Below are 22,880 nucleotides of genomic sequence, written 5' to 3' on the forward strand. Positions count from 1 at the left end.
AGAGGGATGAAACCCAGCTTGTTACTGGTTATGGCATATTAATACACCACAGGGACCTTGCCAGGCTCTACCATGTGGGCAGGAAACTCCCAGTAGTTTGCCAGGTTTTCCCAGAGGGAGAAGTAGGCTATAAGATATTACTTCCGGGAGCTTGCTTTTAAGTCTCTGGATGTTGGCCATTGACAGGCAGTCCCTGGGTGTGACCGCCTAGCTACTGGGAGATGGGAAATCTGGGCGGAGGAGGCCCAGTCCCGAACCGAGCAGCCGGGTCCCACACACCTGGGTTCCTCTGCCAGTTCCTTCATGCTCGTCCGAACATGTGGAGAGGGGCCTTGAGCATGGCTGTGGCTGGGTTCCGGAGGTCTTTGGCCACCGGGAGCTCTGCTTGTGGTGGGGAGGGAAGCTGGAGCCCATTCCCTCTGAGGAGGCCCCGGGGTAGACAGCCAGGTGCATGGGCAGGAGACTCTTTTCTTTTATAAACTTTTGTAAGTTTTTCACATAATCATCATTTTAAAATATGAAAAAACCATGACTAAAGAGACATATTTGTAAGTTTGTAAAATGTATTATCTTGATATCATTAATTTTGCCAAAAAATAACTAAATGACAAGAAAGGAGGGGGCTAATAATTTGTAAGGTTTTTTATATGGGTTGTAAATGTTTCTTAATAAGTTGTAAGTTGTCTGTTCTATAGAAATTTTACAGAAATTATAGAGTAAAATTTTATTGAACTCTTTTCTTAGTGGGTAGGCTCAATTGCTTTCTACTTGATTGTTCTTACCCCCGATCCCCCATTGCATTTTTATGGTTTTGTTTTGGTACCACATCCAGTAGTGCTCAGGGCTTACTCCTGGCTTACTTGGGGGACCATATGTGGTGCTAGGGATCAAACTTACTTTGGCCCATTGAAAGGCTGCTATTTTACCTGCCGTGCCATCTCTCTGGCCCTTGCATTTCTACTATTAAAAATTAAGTTAAAAACATTGAGTCAGAGTTACAAAAGTATTTTTACAAAGTCCTATTTAGTGAATGAGAAAGCATTCATTCATGGAATTATGTAACTGAATACAAATAGATCTCATCTTTATACACCTTTAAATATTTATTTGATAGTTTCTATTAGAGGCACGTAGTTTACTTATTGACTTGGTTCCATCTTGATTGAGTTTTATTCAACTAAAAGAATATGCGTTTCATATTTGAATTTGTCATTGATGTTGCCAATCAAGAGCATAATTACCTGTATTTACCTCTGTGTATTAAGGTTAGATATGAAAGTAACAATAGAACTGTTATTAGAGATTCATGATAAGGGAAATGTACATTCCCTTGGAATTAGAAAGGATTTTCCCTTCTTTTGGGGAGATTGGTTGGAGAGGGCAGGAATGGGCTACTCCAGGGAATGTTCAGAAGCTGGTCCAGGCTTTGTGTTCAGGAGTGATCCCTGAGAGTGCCAAGTGGACCATATGCGGTGCTTGGGATTCAACTATGATTGACTGCATTGCAAAGTAAGCACAGGTCTTTCCCCTCTATGTGCCTTTGAGGTTCCCAAAAGATAATTCTTAAACTTTTTTTTTAACAGATAATTTATAAACTTAATATGCAAGGCATAGTTCTGAGTGCATTACAGATACGAACTTTTGTAATCGCAACAATCCCATTAAGTAGGAATAGATATTATTTGATTTTGCAAGTGTGGATATTGAGGCATAGAACTTGTCCACAGACAACTCCTGTTAAGTGTAAGTTTCAATTTAAATCCAGAATCTTTGGCTTTACATCCTTGTCACTTACCTTCACTTAGTGTTGCATTTTGTTTCCCCTATATGTTGCTGTGTTCTGTGCTCACTATTTAATGAAGAAATTTAATTGCTCATCAAAGGAAAAGTTTTGTTATTGAAACAAAATGTGTCTCAAGGTAAAATGCAAAGAATTTGTCAATAATGGTCTCTTAAGAGACATCAAAAATATGTATTAGTTCTTCCTGTACAAAGGAATCCGTGTTTATATTGGAAATGAAGAGATAGTACAGTGGGTAACGCATTTGCCTTGCATGCAGTTGGCCTAGGTTAGATTTCTGGCACCACTTAAGTTTCCCTTACACTTTCAATAATGATCCTTGACACAAATCACTGACAACAATGCTTAGGAGTAAGCCCCTCCCCCCACCAAAGAAAGAAGATAAATTAAAAAAAGATAAAAAAGGAACTCATTTGGTATCCTTCTCCAAATCACAGGAACAATAGAATAGAAAGCAGGTTTTATTGGCAAGAAAACAATGTAATTGAACTACATTTCAAACCAGGACAGATTATCAAGCAAGCAAGCTTCTGAAAGAGAAAGTGGCACATCTAATTTTATGCTTGATAGAATTTGAATGACATTGACTAGCCTGAACATATTTAGGATTTTTCAGGAAAAATTTTGCATACATTGTAAGGGAAAGGGTGAACATTTGTTGTTAAGAAATGCAGAGTGAACATGCGCTCCAGTGCAGGTGACCTCTCCATGCAATAACCCTGTGGGAAGAAACTTTCCCATTGTGGGTGCCCTATAGAAGGTCTTCCCAGGTGAACACCTTGCAGGAAAGAATTTTTCTGCAAGCAAGTCAGTGCCAGGATTCAAATGTATACTCTGTGACTGACCCTGAGCCCTACTAAAGCTTGGCTCCTCCAATAGTTCAGACCAGTAAGCTTGTCTCCTCCAATTGTTCAGACCAGTAGTGGGCGTGGTTTTCTGAGCTGGGGTTGCTAACTTGGCCACCAGTTAATCTCCTCCTCCATGTCCCATATATTCCATCTTGGCCTCTTGGAACTTTCACTAGGGCAGCCTGGCTACCCCAACTACATTGGCCTAGGGTAATGTAGGCTTATTAACCCCTACTCCAATTAACATTCCCTCCAGTCCCACAAAAATAGAAGTGACTGCAAGAATCAAAGAGTAGTAGTAAGTTCAAGCCAAGGAATTTATTCCCTGAATCAGTTGAGAGGCTCCATACAATTACACCGAAACACCAGATAGGAGGGGAATATCTTTGGTGGGGAAAGAAGAGACCATGTGTTCTGCCAGAGTTCTTCCTGGCAGAATGGGGGTGTGGGAGAATGCCGATAATGTATTGGAAAGAATCACCTTTGGACTACCACAGGCATCGTGGAGAAGCAGCCCAAAACCCCACCATGGGAAGTGGACAAAGATAGGAGCCCTGAAACTTTAGCAAGGAATATCCACCTGTATAATTTCTCTGATAAAGATTTCAGAGATGAAATGATAAGGGCATTTAATGAGCTCAAACAGTGAAACAGACATCCAATAAAATACAGGAGGTTATAAGAGCAGAAATTAAAAAAAATTACAAGCAGAAATGTTATTCAAAACTTTGACAGGTGAAATGAAAAACTGAATGGATGCTGTGAACAGTAGAGTAACAGCAGCTGAAGACAGACACAGCTCAAAGATGAAATGCAGATAACTTCCAGGCAGTAACAGAAGATGGAGAAAGACCTCAAAATAAACCAGTGGTAGATAAGAGAACTTTGGGGTGAGTTTAAGAGGAACAACATAAGAATCATCAGAGCCCCAGAGGGACAGAAAGGCTATCCCAATGAGGAAATAACAGTCAGAAACATCATTGTTGAAGAGTTCCCAAAAGTGGAGAACACAGACATCCAGATACAGGAACCTGAAGAATACCAGCTAAAAACGACCCGAATAAAAAGAATAAAAAGTAGGATAGGTTACATTTTGTCCTACTTAAAATGACAAAAACCATAGCTTTTCAGTATTCATACAATACTGAAAACAGCAAGATCAAAGAAGCATCCATAAGACTTATAGCATATCTATTGATTGAGATCTGGTTCTTTGAGAAAATAAATGAGATCGATAAACCACTAGCAAGACTCACAAAGAAACAGAACCCTAATAAACTGAATCAGGAATGAAAGAAGGGACATCACGATAGAAACCACGGAAATTCAAAAGCTCATCAGAGATTGCTTTGAAAATATTTATGCTATGAAACAAGAGAACCTAGAAGAAATGGATAAATTCCTGGATTCCTATAGCCCCTCACAGTTGAACCAAGAAGATTTGGAATACCTGACCAGACCTATCACCATGAGAAAATTGAAATGGCAATTGGAAATCTTAAACAGAAGTCCAGGCCCAGATTGATTCACTAGTGAATTCTTTCGAACTTTTATAAAGAGGACTTACTGCCAATCCTTTTCAAACTTTCCCAGGAAATTGAAGAAACAAAAACACTCCAAAAGAGTTTCTATGAAGCAGGTATTACCCTGATACCAAAAGCAGACAGAGACATCATAAAAAAAGAGAATTATAGGTTGATATCCCTGATGAATGCAAGAGAGATCCTTCACAAAATGCTTCAAATAGAATCCAATGACTCATCCAAAAGATCATACACCATGACTAAATAGGGTTCATCCCAGGGATGCAAGGATGGTTTAACATATGCAAATCAATCAACATGATACATCATAATCAATAAAATAAATATATGATAATATCAATAGATGCAGAGAAAGCATTTGACAAGATCCAGCACCCATTCATGATAAAAACTCTGAACAAAATGGGAGTGGAAGGAACTTTCCTCCATATATTCGAAGCTACTTCCCATAAACTAACAGCAAACATTATTCTCAATGGGGTAAAACTAAAGAGTTCCCTCTAGGAGCGGGTAAAAGACAAGGCTGCCCACCCTTGCTACTTCTATCCAATATAGTACTGGAAGTACTTGCCTACCATTTAGGCAAGAAAAAGGTACCAGGGCATCCCTATCTAAAAGGAAGAAGTTAATCTTTCACTATTTGCAGATTACACAATAATGTATTTTTGAAAATCCTAAAGCTTCTACAAAAAACCCCCTAGAAACAATTGATTTGTTGAGTAAAGTGGCAGGTTACAAAATCAATACACAGAGGTTCATTACTTTCTTTTTTACTTATTTTTATTTTTTATTAAATCACTATGAGATACAGTTACAAAGCTTTCATGTTTGAGTTTCAGTCATGCAATGATTGAGCACCTGTCCTTCCACCACTGCACATTTTCCATCATCAGTGTCCCCAGTATTCCCCCCATCCAGACTTTTCTATATGCAAATAATGAAATAGAATAAAGAGATATTAGAAAAACAATCCTGTTCTGGAGTTGTGCTCCAGAAAATAAAAAAACCCTTAGAATCACCTTAACAAAACTGGTGAAAGACTTATACAAAGACAACTACAAAATACTGTTTTAATAAATACATGAGGACATAAGGAAATGGAAGTATACCCCCTTGTCTTTAATTGGTAGGTTTGACATCACCAAATGACAATACTTCCCAAAGCATTGTACAGATTAATGTAGTATCTAGTAGGATGCCCATGAGAGTTTTTCAAGATACTGATAAACACTCCTTATATTTATATAGAACAATAAACCCCCACAAATAGCTAAAACAATTCTTGGGAATAGGAAGATGGGAGGCATCACCTTCCCCAACTTCAAACTGTAGTACAAAGCAGTAGTAATTAAAATAGTATGGATTTGGAATAAAGAGAGATCCTCAGATCAGTGGAATAGAGTTGAATATCCTGACACAAACAAGCCCGCAACTATTGATAAAGAAGCAAGAAATATGAAGTGGAACAAGGAAAGCCTCTTCAACAAGTACTAGGAAAACCGGGCAGCTGCTTGCAAAAAAGTCAACTCAGACCTCTTTCTAACACCAGATGCAAAAGTCAAATCAAAATGGATTAAAGACCTCAGTATCATACCAGAATCCATAAGGTATGAAGAGGAAAACATATGCAGAACCCTCAGTGACATTGAGGTTAAAGGCATCTTGAAAGAGGAACCACCACTGGCCAAACAAGTTGAAGCAAAGATAAACTACATTAAAGTAGGAAGCTTCTGAATCTCAAAGGAAACAGTAACCACTATACAAAGACAGCCTACAAAATGGAAAAATTTATTTTGCCAGTACCCATCTGATAAGGGGTTAATATTAAAGATATATAAGGCACTGTTACAACTTTACAACCCCAAAACACCCAACCCCATCAAAAAATGGGGAGAAGAAATGAATAGAAACTTCTTCAAAGATGAAATACAAATGGCCAAAAGGCACATGAAAAATGCTCTACATCAGTAATCATCAGGGAAATGCAAGTCAAAACAACAGTGAGATATCATCTTATACCACAGAGACTGCCACACATCCCAAAGAATAAAATTAGTACCTGCATGGATGTGGGGAGCAAGGGACTTCCATTCATTGCTGGTGGGAATGCAGACTGTCCAGCTTTTTGGAAAACAATATGGGCATTCCTCAGAAAACTAGATATTGAGCTTCCATATGACCCAGCAGTACCACTCTAGGAAAATACCTTAGGGGTTCAAAAATACAATACAGAAGAGCCATCTGCACTTCTATATTCTTTGCAGCGCTATTCACAATAGCTAGAATCTGTAACCAACCCAAGTGCCCAAGAACAGATGACTGGATAAAGAAACTGTGGCGCATATACATAATGGAATACCATACAGCTGGTAGGAAAATGAAGACATGAAATTTGCTTTTAAATGGATGGACATGATGAGTGAAATGAATCAGAGGGAGAGGTACAGTCAGAATGATAGCACTCATTTGTCGGACATAAACAACAACCAGACATGCAGATATAGTAGAAACGAGGGCCAGGATGACTGGTCTGTGGTGGAAACTTGACACAAGTGGTAGGTGATGGGGGAGTGCAATTAGAGTAGAGACTACCAGGACAATTATAGTTGGAAATGATCAGTCTGGATAAGAGCTGAGTGCTGAAAGATAGAAGCAGGGAGGAGGGAGAGCTTGGGAATAGAGGGGGTAGAGAGAAGGAAGGGAGAGAGAAGAAGCTGGGTGGTGGGAGGGAAATTGGTGATACTGGTGGTGGGAAATGTATGCTGGTGAGAGGGTGTTGGAACATAGTATGACTGAGACCCAATCATGAACAATTTTGTAACTGTGTATCTCAGTAAGAAAAGGGAAAATAAAATGGACATACATACTACATAAATTGATGTACAGAGAATGGCAGATAATTGTTAGTAAGAATTTTATTGTTAATATGTTAATAAATAGGTATAGGTGAGGGCTCCGTTGCAAAGTATTGTTATGCTAGGGGTCTGAAGGTCTAAATATTGCAGTGGTATTTGTAGGACTCTGTTTCAGTTCCGAGGTGAAAGCATGGACAGTGTGGTTGCTCCCTGAAGAACTGGTCACATCTTCTAAACTATAAGCCATCTGTTTTTACTGGCATGTCCCTAGAGAATCTAAGTTTGGGGGAGGGAGGTAGAGAGTGGAAAGAAGGTGCACAGAGTTGTGAGGCATTTTGATTATCTGATAATGTTTTGAAATGTGTGACTTTTTTTTTCTCTTCTTTTTTTTTTGTGTGTGTGAAATTTTTTAACTGAACAACATTGAATGTTGTTTAGTAAAGTTTAGAGGACCGTTCAGTTTATTAGGCAATATGTGTAGTGTTAATATACCAAATGTTAATAAACTTTTTTACTGACTGAGAAGATCATAGTATCAAAGACATATGTAATTTTTTAATTTTGGAAATAATGGTGTTTTCTTGACTTTGATTTCAGCAAAGCTCTTTTAAGTAAAACAAAGGCATAATTTTTAATCTTGGAAATAATATCAGTTTATTATTATTAACCAGTATATATAATATATAATATTAATATTGGTTTGACTTATTTCAGTATACCTCTTTTTAAGTAAGTTAACTTTTAAGTAAACTAATATTACAAGTCCTTGGCTTATTTCAGTACACCACTTTTAAGTAAAACTTAAGTAAACTTAGAATTTATAAGAATGGTATTTTTGGTCTTATTTAATTTTTAAAAAGTGTTGAGTACAGTATTCCTTTAAAAAGCATTCTTGATTTCATTATATTCAGTTAAGCAAGTGTTAAGACTTGCTTATAAATACTGCAAGGAACACTGACACTGAGAGTTCATAGATAATTAATATGAATTACTCTGGTGAAAAGAATAAAAGGACATAAATTTGGAAACCTACAAAGTTGCTGTTTTTAAAAGTAACATATTTGGGTATAAAGAAAATTGGTATAATTGGCTTTATTCTATATACTAAATTCTAAATTGGGATTTGAAAAAGAAAAAATAAAAGCTACACTTGCTTTTTATTAATGAGTATGATTAAAACAGATTTGATTTGTGGAATGACTTGAATGTATTCTTAGGGTATTCAGGTGGAAATTGTGGCACAATATTTTTTTTTACTTATTTCAGAAAGAAGGCAGAAGTGGATTGGATGGTAGGAAGTTATTTAAATAGAATAATTATGTCTAGTGCCAAGTTAGATACTTTCCATGCTTTCTTGGAGTAGATTTTCTGTATGGAAGTTGTTATCCAGTACCTAAAGTATAAAACATTTTCTCATAAAAAATTAAATCAGGGACCGGAGCGATAGCACAGCGGGTAGGGCGTTTGCCTTGCACGCGGCCGACCCGGGTTCGATCCCCGGCATCCCATATGGTCCCCCAAGCACCGCCAGGAGTAATTCCTGGGTGCAGAGCCAGGAGTAACCCCTGAGCAGCGCTGGGTGTGACCCAAAAAAGAAAAAAAAATTAAATCAGAAAAATATATACTTTGTTCTTTTGGTTTTCCTGCCATTTAGATTTGACTGAAAAAAAATAGCAGTTGGTAGAAGAAGAAAAATAGCAGCTGATAAAATTGGCATAGTCTTAGGTTTTGAAGATCTTAGTCTAAATTTATTGATTTAGTACTATATTTGTTACTCATTCAAGTTTGCTTAGTTTACTTTATCTGTAAAACTGTATATTGCAAACTTGGCTAATTATCTTTTTAATAAAGAGTGTATTTAAAATATAAATTGCACACGATGAGAGAAAAAAATGTTTCAATAACTTGTCTTCAAATTTATGGTACTTTTTTGTTTTTGTTTTTTGGGTCATACCCAAGGGATGCTCAGGAATTACTCCTGTCTATGTATCAGGAATTACCCCTGGAGATACTTGGGGGACCATCTGGGGTATTCAAAGCCAGGTCAACTTTATGCAAGGCAAATGCCCTACCCACTGTACTATCTCTTCAGCCCACATTTCTGATACTTTTGCAGAAAATGAGCCAGAAGCAGAAATTAAATTCTTGAAGATGTTTTTTCAGTGATTTTATCCCATTAAGTCAACAACAAAAACATTTCCAAGTTTAAAAAATCCAAAAAATGTAGAGGTTTTAAGGAAGATACAAAGCTAATGAGATTAGATTATCAAAAATCTTTTGTACTGAATGATTTGTAAATCAATATGGCAAAATAACTGGTTTTAGAGTCAAAAGTGTCTTGTAATAGTCAGAAATTCATCAAGCTTTGAGATGGCAGTCTAGGGTAGAGAAAAGGTCCTCTGGGCAGTATTCGGGAAGTGTCAAGAGCCTGAATGTAGTGAAAAAAAGATTTGTTTTTCCCTTTTACTACAATAATGTTATAAACTACACAAATTTTCACAGCTTTACATTATGGGTATGATGGGAATAGAACACATGTTTATGGACAATAAAGCAATGATCCATAAGAGCCATTATTGTGGAAGAATCTAGATTTCTATTTAAAAATTGAAGATAAGCAAATAATTATTTAAGTAAATATTACTTGGGAGGAAACCCATACTGAAACAAGAATGCAAAATAGCTCAGAAATCATAGCTAATGTAATTTAAAAAAAGGGCAAACATTTCAGTTTATTATTGAGAAAACATTGCTTTAGGAAAGGACCAATGAGAAAAGTTCATGACAAAAATATGATTACCAATATAGAATTCCCAGAATAGAGAAAAACAACAGAAAAGTTGCCAGGGACCAGAGTGCTCCAAAGCTGTTCTCAGAACTCTTGCTTATCCAGAGTCTTGCCTTTAAAGATTACATGGATTGATAGGATAAATCTTTGCGCTACCAAGTATTTGAAGAGTTGGAAGTGGGCATCTTCATAAAAACAAAGTCTCTTAAAGATAAGCCTTCAAAAAAGAGGATTTCATGTTAAGTGAAGAGAGTCAGGAGGAGGACAAATACTGGATGATCTCACTTATACTTGTGGTATATATCATAACAGGATGAGTGATTGCAAGGTATCAAAGGGGTATACCTAGATTACCTTTACCCTAGGTTATTGATATGAGAATGAAAGGAAGAAAAGAAATTGAGCGGAGTAAAAAGAAATGGTGAGAGGTAACAAGCTGGGATCAGGGAGTTTAGGCATATTTATAGTATAAAGATTGGTAGATGTCTATCTCTAAAACACAGAGACAATAACACTGTAAGCATGAAAACCAAACTACTACAACTAAACATAAAAATGTGCCTGTTTAGAAGTCATGCTGGTGAATGAATGAGAAGGAACCTGGGGACATCAGTGAAAGGAAGTTGACACTGATGATGGGATTGATATGGGAACATTGAGTTCTGGAAAGTAGTTTCAACAACTTTATAAATCACAGTGTCTTAATAAAAAAATTGAAAAGAAAATTAAAAAACAAAATGAGACAAAAGAGAGCCTAGAAAATTAAATTTAGTTTTTAGCATTAATTTAACTTTTAGCAGAGATCAACAGACGTTTCCTTATTTTGGTATTTGGGTGTGAAATTCCCCTTAAAAATTTGACTGTGTACCTTATTTCATGTAGATTTGAGTTTGTAATATGTGCTATTTATTTTATTTTAGAAAACTGCAGGCAGATACAATTATTTAAAAGCAAGAAAAAGTTTATAGTACTAGAGAGCTCTTGATTGACACAAAAATTAATACTTTTGTGTTAATTTGTACCTTCAAGGTAAGCCTTTTAGAAGCTAGATGCCTTTGGCATGACTTTTTATAGAACATGAATGAACTGAAACAACAAAAAAATGAAGAAAATCAGCAATCCTGAGCAAGAGTAAACAGGAAATCAGAATCATATTTCTGTGAGTTTGATGCTAAAATTATTAAGTAGCAGTTGGATTATATCTTGAAGGACAGCTTTAAAACATTAATGAAAGAAAACACTTAATACAAAGTCCAGGAAGACTAAAAAATAATTAAAACTTACAAATTGAAAATAAATTAATTGAAACTCAAAAACCCTGAATGGTTTAAGTAGATTAAAGTATCTGAAGGGATAATTGGTGAGCTTGACAATCTAAAATAAGAAACATAGAAATATGAGATACTTATTTTGTTTTTGGGCCAAAAATAAGATACTTATTTTGTTTTTGGTTCTGACCTGCTGAATCTTATTCCTGACTCAGCTCAGGGATTGTTCTGCAGTGCTCAGAGGACCTTATGATGCTAGGATTGAACTTGTGTCAGCCACATGCAAGGCAACGTGTACTCTCTCTCTCTCTGGCCAGATACAAGATACTTAGAGGCAGAAGAATAAATATTTGTAACATGTAAAGTTGTAGTTTTAGAAAAAGGAGAATTATTGTATATCTGTATTATTATTATTCTTTGTATTATTGTATCACTGTATTACTGTCATCCCGTTCTTCATTGATTTGCTCAAGCAGGCACCAGTAACGTCTCCATTTGACCCTGTCAAGTGCTAGTGTACCCTGATGGCGTATTGGGAGCTTTTTCAGGATCAGGGAATGAGGACCATTGTTATTACTGTTTTTGGCATATTGTGTATGCCACGGGTAGCTTGCCAGGCTTTGCCATGCAGGTGGGATACTCTCGGTAGCTTGCTGGGCTCTCAGAGAGGGACAGAAGCTTTTGGGTAAATTGGGCCTTTACAGGTGTTCCCAATTTACTGAATGTTAGCTTTTGGTTGACTGGCATGTTGTAATGATCTGCACATGGACGAACACGCACCTGCCTGCGTCTCTGGGCAGCACCTGGGACATCTGCGGCCTCAGGTTGATCTCCTTGAGGTTGATGGAGTGCGCCTGGAGATTGTTGAGCAGCTGGCAGAGCAGGACCCTATAGCGGAGGGTCTGTGCCAGGTCACCCGGTGGTTGGCTGACAGCACCCCACACTGGATGAGCCACTGCGTGCACTGCCACTATGTCTCTGTGTCTGACAGTGCTGCGACTGGGCCCATCCTGGGCAGGTGGCAACACTGTGGCTGCCACCACAGTTTCTCTGTGTCCCGCCGATGCCATTATAGTTTATATTCAAAGAAGGCATGGCTGAGAATTTTCCAAAATTAAAATATGTGAATTAGTAGATTGAAAAATTGGTATACCCAGAGGGAAAAAATAGCAGGATAATACTAAAAGCAAAGAGGACTTAAAAGTAACTAGAAGAAATTTATAAAGTTTTCACATTCAGTAAACTGGCTTACCCTAATTAGATGAAAGAATCAAGATTCATGATAGTCTTTTCTAATGAGTCACTTTTACTAAGAAATAGTGGAAAATTCTGATAGAATCTGAGATAAAATATTATGACTAAAATTCTATAGGCAGTAAAGATATTTTCAGGTATGAAGATATAACATTTTTTCATAAGAAACATTTTTATAAAATAAAGCATTAAAAGTTATGTTGGAGAGGAAGAGAGACAGGTAACATAGAGTGAATACCTCATTCATAGTTTCAAATCAGTAGTTCTCTTGTAACTTGTATTTTTCTGTTACTTCCTGGCAACCATATCCTTTTCTCACTACTTTCAGACTTAACCACTTTTTGCACTTCTCTAACCTTCTTTTTGCTTAGAATATGAGTTGGAGGGCTTGGCAGATTATATGTGAAATTTTCATGAGAGATGACATTTATATGTAGGATAACTTAATAATATCTTGTTGGTAGTTATAAAGTGTAGTATTTTCCAGTATCTCTTGTAGGAGTAAAAATGTAAATATAAAAATAATAGTAAAGGAAAAAATCAAAACACTGAAGTCAAGATTTTGAGGTATATCCTCATGGCATCATTTGGATTAAGAATAGGAGTTTCTTAGTATCAAAACTGTAGTATGTGAGTGTAAATCACATAAGTGTAAAATGATATTCAGAACCACCTTAAAGATCCCATCTTTTCTGAGAGGAAATGGATATTATCTTTGATCTCAGTAAGGCATAGCTACTATCAACTTCTGAACCTCCACCATCATTCAGGATGCATCTCTAATGGTTGAAGAGATGGTGGAGGATGACATGGGAGAGAGTATAATGATCCTTTCCTCAGTCAAGTCATGGGAAGACAATTTTACAGGTATTACTTTTAACATGCACGGGAGAGCCTGGCAAGTGCCCGGTGGCGTATTCAATATGCCAAATACAGTAACAATAATGTGTCTCATTCCCCTGACCCTGAAAGAGCCTCCAGTATGGCACCATTTGGAAGGATGAGTAAGGAGAGGCTGCTAAAATCTCAGGGCTGGGATGAAGGGAGACATTACTGGCGCCCACTCGAGCAAATCGATGAACAGTGGGATGACAGTGACACATTGATACTCTTAACATATTTTCACTTGGTTTCTGTGTTTTTATCAGATGAAATATAATACTTTTGGAAGGAGTGGGAGTTGGTAGTGGGGCAGTGAAAGATGTGAGGGTTTGGATGTTTTGATCTTACTTTTTGTAAGAGTGAAAGAATTGAAAAACAAATCGATATTTTCTTTTTTTTTTTGCTCTTGGACATATCTTGATGTAATATTCATAATAAGGATCTGTAAAAAACTAAGGCTCGCCGAGGGGCGAGTGCACTCGCAGGCTCTCCGGGCGGCTCTGTCTCACCGCCCGTGTCCGGTGCCCCGGAACCGCTGTGTGTGCTGTCGGTCAAAGGCAGGCGACAGAAGGAAGAAGGAAGAAGGAAGAAGGCCAAACTGGTTGCTCGATCAGTTTATTTCATTCTCTCTCTCCGCTTCTCTCCCGCTCTCGTGGATCTGGCCCCCCAACCCACTCTTACAGCCTAGTTAAATCTCCACAGCATGAGGGGGTTGGGGCATACACATAGGTGTGGTCACCATCAATAGGGTAAGGTTCCTTTCCCTTGGGGGATGCTTCTCCTAGGACTTAATTCTCTTTCAGCAGGAGGATCCACCCAAGGGCGGAGTCCCAGGAGTGTGTTTCTCCTCTCCTCAGCCAGCAAACATATAAGAATTCATAATATTAATCATTTTGTATGGACAAAATAAGAAATGCACTAAAGCTTATAGAATTGCTCTCCAGGGGCCATCTCAAACTCAGACTACAGTGCTCAGGCCAGATCAGTCTTTCCTATCCCTAGCAGGGTCCTAGTCTCATCATTACTTTTGGATCATGACAGCGTTTGTCTATGATCAAGCTCTTAACTTATAGTTAAGAATTAGGCACTTTGGCCAGGCCCATCTCGATGCCAGGGTAGCACATAACTCACCGCTTGCCCTGGACCTGTCCGTCCCTCGTTGGGACCCTGCTTTTGGGGTGCTAAGAACTGAGGGCAACTGAGGCTTAAGTGGAGAAAGCAGATGCCCAGGAGGGAATAATATTCGAGGCCAATTAATTCTCAAGTTATAAAAACATAATATTGTCTTCTTGTGTCTATACAAAACAGACATAGCTTTAAAGTAAATTATTCAAAAGGCACAAGAAGAGGAGAAAGGCAATATTAACTTATATAATATAAATTCAGTATCCTAGGAAGGTCTGACCTTGCAAATTAGCAGAGTCAGATTAAGGGAAAGCTGCGGATTAACTCTTTTGGGGAAGAGAGCATGGAGAAGTGATTATAGCTAAACAAAGGGATGGGAGAGATTCGGGAACACCTTGATGGGTGAGACTGGGGTAAGCCTAAACTCCGGGAAAAACCGGGACAAGCTACTTGTGGCAAGCCAGGAGAGGACAAAGTAATGTCATCCTACAAGGATCTATCAGTTCGTAAGTCACAGACTCACTTCTATGATAATAAGGTCCATGGGACTATGAAAATATTTATGTATATAGCATGCTGACTTCATAGTATTAGCTTGTAGCGACTTTTAGAAACCAGTAGAAAATATTTAGGTCTCTGTGTTGTATTGAATTTTAGATACTTTAAATATGTGCTTAAAAAACCTAACTGTAATTACCTTGTCTTTGGCTATGTTACTTATTTAGCCATTTGATACTGATTTATTTTCCAGGCATGAAAATATTTAACATGGCTATGCATTTAATTTAAGTAATTAATGGCAACTCCTAAATTCTCAAATTTTTGATTTTTCACTAGAATAGCTGAGACTTAAGTGCCAAGAGCTCAATGAATGACTTCTATACAGTTTTGGTGCCAAGAAATTTATAAAAATACTGCATAAAAAGAGTTTTTTTCAAACCCATATGTCAAATTTTATAGGCATTTTCTAGGTGTATAGGCATTTTCTAGATGTAAACTTGAAGTTTAGAAATGGTTTCTTAGTTGTATTCTTTGCAATTTATAATACTATTGTATTTTTAACTTGATAAGAAATTGCATGAATATGTAGGAGGAAAGTTGTTTTTGAAAAAGAGTGGGGCATATACAAGAGTGGGGCACAATGAAGTGGATACGAAAAATAAATCTAACCAATTTAAAGTAAGTTAAATGAAAAAAGGTGATGGAAGGGTTTTTTGTTTGTTTTAGTGTTACTGGTAAGAGAGAATTTTGTATTATTCTCTCTCCCTGTCTCTCTCTCTCTTTTCTAGTTTGGGAACTAGGAAAAGAGTTTTTCTCATCTTGTCTTCCAGTCCATTTTGAGTCAAGAAAGAGTCATTCGAGACTACTTTGAGAAGAGTTTTGAAGATGAAAAAAGAAAAAAAAATGTTGAGAGAAGGCAAATTTACCAGAAGGGTATAGAAATATGTATTTGGTGTGTGAGTGTGTATTAATAGTAATAGGATTTCATCAAATGGAAACCTGAGAAAATTAGGAAATAACTGATTTTTGTTTTGCTTTTTGGTCTTGATGGAATAATGATAGTCAGGTTCTAATGTTTGGTAAGATAGTTGATGTTTTAAACAAATATTTTGCCTCTAGTATAAAAATTTTAATATTAAGAAGTACTCCATTCTCTGTGAATGGTAGTCCTCTTGTTTTAGTTTCAACAGTACTTTCAAGAAAAAATAAAATTATACTAATGTCTGCCAAAACATAAGAAGTACAGTGTCTTTGTTTATATAGCACTTTAGAGGTGCCATTGTGGGATTGATTTCTTTTGTCCAGAAATTAATTCATTTTCAAGATAAAGTATGATGGGGGATGGTAGAGGCTGTGTAGCATCACCATTATTCTGAGGAGAGACTAGTGGAGGGCTGCAAAAATACAAAGCAATAAAACCTTTAACTTGGAGAAGTGAAACTATGCTTCAAGGAAGCATCCCCACCAGCAGCAACAACAGCAGCTGCCACCATCAATACCTGCAAATATGTAACAAGCCAGCATGATGACTGTTGAAGAATTTTAGAAAACCAGGAGAGAAAACCTTTATCCATTGTAGCTGGCTCTTTGTGGGGAGTCTTCCTTCTGACATCACTGGAGTATGAAATGAGGAAAACTGTTGGTGAAATATAGAAATGCTGGTGAAGTCTTCATAAGGATAAGGGATTTAGCTTTATTTGTTTGGAAACATGAATTGTAGCAGAAATTGGCAAAGTGGAGCTGGGCAGCATGCCACTCCATGGAAAGCAACTTTGTTTGTGCTTTGCTTGTCATAGTGTATTCCTCACAGTCAGCAACCTTCCTCAAAATGAACTGCTGGAGGAAGCCTTTTCTGAGTTTGGTCAGGTAGAGGGGGCGGTGATCATTGTGGATGATCGAGGAAGGCCCTTCAGAAAAGCCACTGTTAAAGTCTCAGGGAAACCAGCTGTTTAGAAAGCTCTGGACAGATGTAGTGAAGGCTCCTTCCTGCTAACCACATTTCCAAGGCCTATGACTTGGAGCTCATGTTCCTGTTAGGTGATGAAGAGGGATGATCAGGAAAACTGTTTAAGAACAGCAATTTCACAAGGAACAGCTACCCAGGTTTGCTCAACCTGGCTAAGAAAATGAGTCTGAGTCTGAGTATGCCCTGTGCTGGAAGATGCTCACTGAGGTGGAGAAGCAGTAGCAGCAAGACCAGGTGGACCGTAATATCAGGAAAGCTCATGAGAAGCTGGAAATGGAGATGGAGGCTGCTTGTCATGGGCACCAGGTTATACCCATGAGGCGGGATTTGATGAGCATCAAGAATGAAGAATGGAAGAGCTCCATAATCAAGAAATGCCAAAGCGAAAGCAGCTGGAGCTCAGGCAGGAGGAGGAGAATAGGTGCCTCAGGAAGAGATGCAGAAACTACAAGAAAAAGTGATGTGGAAACAGCAGTAAGGATTCAAGAGAACTTTCCCTGATGCAGTGTATCTCCCAGTGCTCATAAGAGAGAACAGGACCGAGCAATGGGCCAGATGACTATGGGAGGTGCTATGGGCATAAACAACAGAGGTGCAATGCCTCCCGCTCCTGTACTAGCTGGTAGTGCAGCTCCTCCAGGACCTGCCATTATGATGCCAGATGGAACCATCCGATTGACCCCACCAATGACTGAGCACTTTGGCCAAGCTCTTACAATGGAAAAAATTGGGGCAATGGGTGGAATCTCTTGTGCATTCAACTGTATAGCTCCTGGAGGTGAATTTGCTTTAAACAAATTTACTGATACTAGTAAAATTGCATTTTCTAGTTTCCTAAAACCCTTAAAGAAAAGGACCCTTTTTGGACTTGCCAGAATTCTACCCTGAAAAAGTGTTAGATATTACTCCCAATAGTTAATTCTTCTCTGCCTGTAGTTCTCTATCTAGGGAGTTGCTGGAGGGAAAAGGAAAAGGAGGGGAGAACATTACAAATCTGTGTTGTGTGGTGTATTGTTCTGTGTGCTGTATTCCTGAAGTCTCCTGTGATTGTTGAGCCTACGGGGGAACCATCACAAAATGGATCCAGTTAGAGCCATGATCATTGCATGATTTGTCCATCTTGTTCTATTTGCTTATTCAGACCCTGCAACACCAAAGATACTACCACATATACTACAAAAACCAAAAATCCCCTGTGACTTTAGCCTCATGCTTCATTTATTTCCAATTGGGAATTTAAGCAAATGTTCATAGAGGTCACAGGCAACATACATATGGTTCTGTTATATCCCACATATTACCATTTCATGTCCTAAGGAAGACATTTTCTCTTAGAGCTTTCCATTTTAGTACAATAATCTTTAGTTATAAAAATCTAGTGTTAACTTGATTTCATTATTTCCTTGGGTAAGAAAAAAACCCAGGGATCACATCCATTTTGTCTATGATGTTGCTTGTCACAGCTTTTCTTGATAGGCTAGTACTGTCTTAGAAATAGGGGTTGCTTAATGTCTCTTTGGCTTTTCTATCTTAGGTAGTTATGTTGTTAAGTTTTATTATTGTGTCATGTTTGATTTGTCCCTGATATCTTTGGAGTTTTTCTGAGATATGGAGCAGTAAAGCAGCATCAATTTATTAAATACATTTTAATCATTTAAAAAAAAGTGAAGTATGATGGTGTTAATAATACTGTGGTCAGTTTTATCCATATATTAAAATTCCATAGAGAGCATAATAGAACAGGTCTTGTTTATTGTACTTAAATAATTGTTATTTATGACAATTAATAATGAATTTGTTTTCTTTGTGATTTTTAATATACCTTGTATTTCCGTATGTCAAAATAAAAATGTCAAAATAATATCAAGAACAGTCATACTGACTTTTTACTAAATATTGTTGAGTTTGACATAAACAATGATCCTAAATAACAGATTTATTTCCATTTTTAGAAATTGTTTATATTATATAGGAATAATCTAATGAATTATTTTCTATGATTTTTTTTTTTTTTCGTTTTGGGTCACACCTGGCTATGCACAGGGGTTACTCCTGGCTGTACACTCAGGAATTACTCCTGGCGATGCTCAGGGGACCATATGGGATGCTGGGAATCGAACTCGGGTCGGCCACGTGCAAGGCAAACGCCTTACCCACTGTGCTATTGCTCCAGCTCCTATTTTCTATGATTTTTAAATTTAACTTTTAGCAGTGTTTTGGAAGACAAGAGGAAGACTATGCTTTTGATCTTATCATTGGTTGTTTTAGTTCTTCAGTTTTTGATTCTTTGACTTTATTTTCAATGACCTTTTGAAAAAGTAAATTTAATCCATTTTTAAATAATATCTTAATAGTGAATCAGTAGTATAGAATGTATCTTTAGCTGTTGTCAAAGAGGATTTTTTAAAAGTTAAAATTACTCTCATATACTGGGTTGTATTCTTGGTGCCCTCTTCTGAGTCTACTCTATTCTTAGTTTCCCAAGTGTCCTTATTCAAAAATTCTAAAAAATATTGTGTATTTTTTAAGGGTATGACTATTTCAATTTGACTGAATTGTACAGACATGTTTATCACTGTAATTTCTAATAGTCTCAGAATAACTTTATATTGTAGAGGTGGAGAAGTGTTGCAGTGAAATATTGTGAAGTTCTTAAAAGTGAGTTCTCTATGTTAATAGAGAATTGGCTGCTATTTAACTTGCTGAGGAAAGCAGGTAAAAATTATAAAAAGTTTGTGTTTGAAATTTTTTTTTTGCTTAAAGTGAATATACAATTTATTAAACATTCAAACTTCATTAAGACATGTGCAATATGGCAATTTTACTTGGGGTTATACCCTACTAAGATATGATTGCTTACTGGGGCTTAGCAACAGGGTCCAGTTCACACCTAGCACTAATTAAATACTTTATTGAATAAATACAATACCAAAACAAAATGCATTCAAATGCTTTCTAGAAAAAAATGTCAATCTTAAGGGTCTTTCTATTGAGGCTAATGACAAGTACAATAAAGGCAGGTATGCTAGTTTAACATAATTGGCTGATTTTATACAGCACTTATATCTTTTAGTCCACAAGTATATTATTAAATGATAGAGAACATCTGATACAACCATTTCTACATAACTAGGAAATAAATTTCTAAGAAAGAAAGATTTTACAGACCCCATCTTTTATACCCAACCCCAACAGTCTAACTCTAGAGGATAAGCCAATGCCTTTCCTCACAAGAGCTCATGACTAAAGTCACTCTTCTATCAAAATCTGTATTTCTGATCCGTTATGAACATTGAGACAAGATTCAGATATTCCCAAAAAAGAAGCACAATGCACATTGTGATTGCCTATTCAGCAACAGCGAGCACTGCATTCAAAAATTATCTCATCCCAGGAATTAAATGAGGTCAGCCACATTCATTGGCATTTCCTCCACTGTAGTATTGTAGAAAGTCTCAATGTCACAAAGAATCCTCTTCTTCAGTAACAAAGTTTATAGCCACACCTTTCCTCCCAAATCGACCCCCTCTGCCAATTCTGTGAATATAGTTTTCACGATTGGTAGGAAGATCATAGTTTATAACTAATGACACTTGTTGCACATCAGTTGCACGAGCCAACAAGTCAGTAGTGATCAGAACACGGCTTATTCCTGATAGAAATTCTCTCATGATAACATCTCTTTCCTTCTCATCCATGTCACCATGCAAAGCAGAAACTGTGAAGTCCCTGGCGTGCATTTTCTCTGTAAGCCAGTCCACCTTGCATCTTGTATTGAGAAAAATGACAGTCTGCGTAATCGTCAGTGTCTCATACAAGTCACAAAGTGTATCCAACTTCCATTCCTCTCTTTCCACATTAATGTAGAATTGTTTGATTCCTTTAAGGGTCAATTCTTCCTTTTTCACAAGGATTTGAATGGGATCTCTCATGAATTTTTTTTTTTTTTAAATTTTTTATTGTGGAAAGTTACAAAGTTACAAAGTTTTCAGGTTTAAATCTCAGTTATACAATGCTCGAATACCCATCCCTTCACCAGTGCTCATATTCCACCACCAAGAATCCCAGTATAGCTCCACCCCGCCCCCTCACACCCCAAACACCCCCACGCCCCTAGCCCCCCCACCCTAAGCCCCCCCCCGCCTGTGTAACTAATAAATTTCACTTTACTTTCACTTTGATTGCATACAATATTTCAACAAAACTCACTATTATTGTTTGGAGAGTCTCTCCCCTAAAGTCAGACCTGCTGAAAAGGAAGCATTAGGTAATTTGTTTTCCATTGCTGAGGATGAAGAAGTGTGAGGTCGAGTGACCACACTTAGCGGCCTCTCAGTTTTGGGTTTCTGTAATTTAGTATTTTAGTAACTAAGTCCAGAGAGATATCTGCCAGAAGTTGCATCGTTGCCAACTTGTCTCTCATGAATTTTTTGGTCATTTCCAACACGTCAGTTGGCATTGTGGCAGAAAGCAACACAACCTGAATACTTGTATTTAGTTTTTGAAAAATCTCATAGATTTGATCCTTAAATCCCCGGCTCAAAATCTCATCTGCTTCATCCAAAACAAACATTTTGATCCATTTTGGAGAAAGGCATCTTCTATTTAACATATCAAAAACTCTCCCAGGTGTGCCAACAACAATATGTGGTGTTTCAGTCTGGAGTATTTGCATTTCATTTTGAACATTGGTTCCACCAATGCATGCATGACAAGTTGCTCCCATATAATCTCAAAGTGCCAGAATGACCTTTTGGATCTATTGAGCCAGTTCCCTGGTGGGGGCCAATACTAGTGCTTGGGTCTCCTTGAACTCAATCTCCAACTGTTGCAGGATGGAAATAGCAAATGTAGCTGTCTTGCCAGTACCTGACTGAGCTTGAGCAATCACATCATACCCTTTGATGCAGGAATAATGGTTCTCTGCTGAATAGCTGAAGGCTTCTCAAAACCGTAAGCGTAGATGCCCTGGAGGAGAGACTCCTTCAAATTCATATCAAAGTTATCAACAATCTCATTCCAGTTGCTCTCGATGACACCATCGGGGTCCATTCCCTCTGGGCCACCATGTTCTCTGTTATAATCCGCGGAGCCACCAGACATGAACCGAAAAGCCGCTCAGCGCCCGACTGGAAAGCTGTGTTTGAAATTTTTATTTCAGGTCTCATTAGTTCGTTATATGAAGGTTTAAGAGGGAATAGAGGTGCTTTATTTTTTTTTATAATTTTATGTTTTCAAATTGCTTTCAGTGTTTTTTTCTTCTCTTATTTTTTTTTTTTTTTACAGTAAGTAGGGGGTCTCCCCAGCAGCTCAGAGGCACAAGTGTCACTCTAAGTGACTCTTAGTGTCACTGTGCAGGCCTGACATTTTTTTCCTTCGTATTTTCTTTCTTGCACCCAGGAATGCTGTGTTGCTTGGACCTGGCAGTGCCAGGAACACCAGAACTACATAGGTGGTGCCAGATAAGACTTGAGTCCTTATATTTGTAAGGCGTGCACTCCAGCCCTTTACACTGTCTCCTGGGCCTGCCTGCCTTTTGTAATTTTTGAGGAAAAATTTAAAAATCATGGTAAAATACTTCATTTCTCTTGTAATTTTAACAGTGTAGAATAATTAGAGAAAAAAAACATAGGGACATTGGTATTTATAGTTTGCTGTTACTGTGAACTGAATGAAGGAGAAGGTAAGACTGGTTATGATCCATGGGAACACTAATCTATAAGTTGGCACTATAAATAGAAGTTAGGGTTATTATGGATTTTGGAAATTTCAAAATTCTTATCATAGATATTAGTTTCAGTATGTTTCCTCACATCACTCATTGCTTTTGCATTTGAGGTAGTTAATTGTTCAGTCTGGAGAGCATTGCTTTTGCAGTTGAGGTAGTTAATTGTTCAGTCTGGAGAGATAGGACAGCCGGTAGGGCGTTTGCCTTGTATGTGGCTGATCTGGGTTCGATTCTTCCATCCCTCTCGTAGAGCCTGGCAAGCTACCGAGAGTATCCCGCCCGCATGGCAGAGCCTGGCAAGCTACCCGTGGCATATTCAA

General features: G+C 37.6%; 1 protein-coding gene and 2 pseudogenes across 3 annotated transcripts in view; 2 read left to right on the forward strand and 1 right to left on the reverse strand.

The window, feature by feature from the left end:
- Window positions 1-22,880, forward strand: part of MACROD2 (mono-ADP ribosylhydrolase 2) — a 2,262,400-nt gene that overhangs the window by 19,241 nt on the left and 2,220,279 nt on the right. The window lies entirely within an intron of this gene.
- LOC105943089 (non-POU domain-containing octamer-binding protein-like) lies at window positions 1,188-18,679 on the forward strand (annotated as a pseudogene).
- On the reverse strand, window positions 19,578-21,950 carry LOC101541709 (eukaryotic initiation factor 4A-II-like; annotated as a pseudogene).

Source organism: Sorex araneus, chromosome 3 (genome assembly GCF_027595985.1).
Source record: "Sorex araneus isolate mSorAra2 chromosome 3, mSorAra2.pri, whole genome shotgun sequence".
In the NCBI taxonomy this organism is placed as follows: Eukaryota; Metazoa; Chordata; class Mammalia; order Eulipotyphla; family Soricidae; genus Sorex; species Sorex araneus.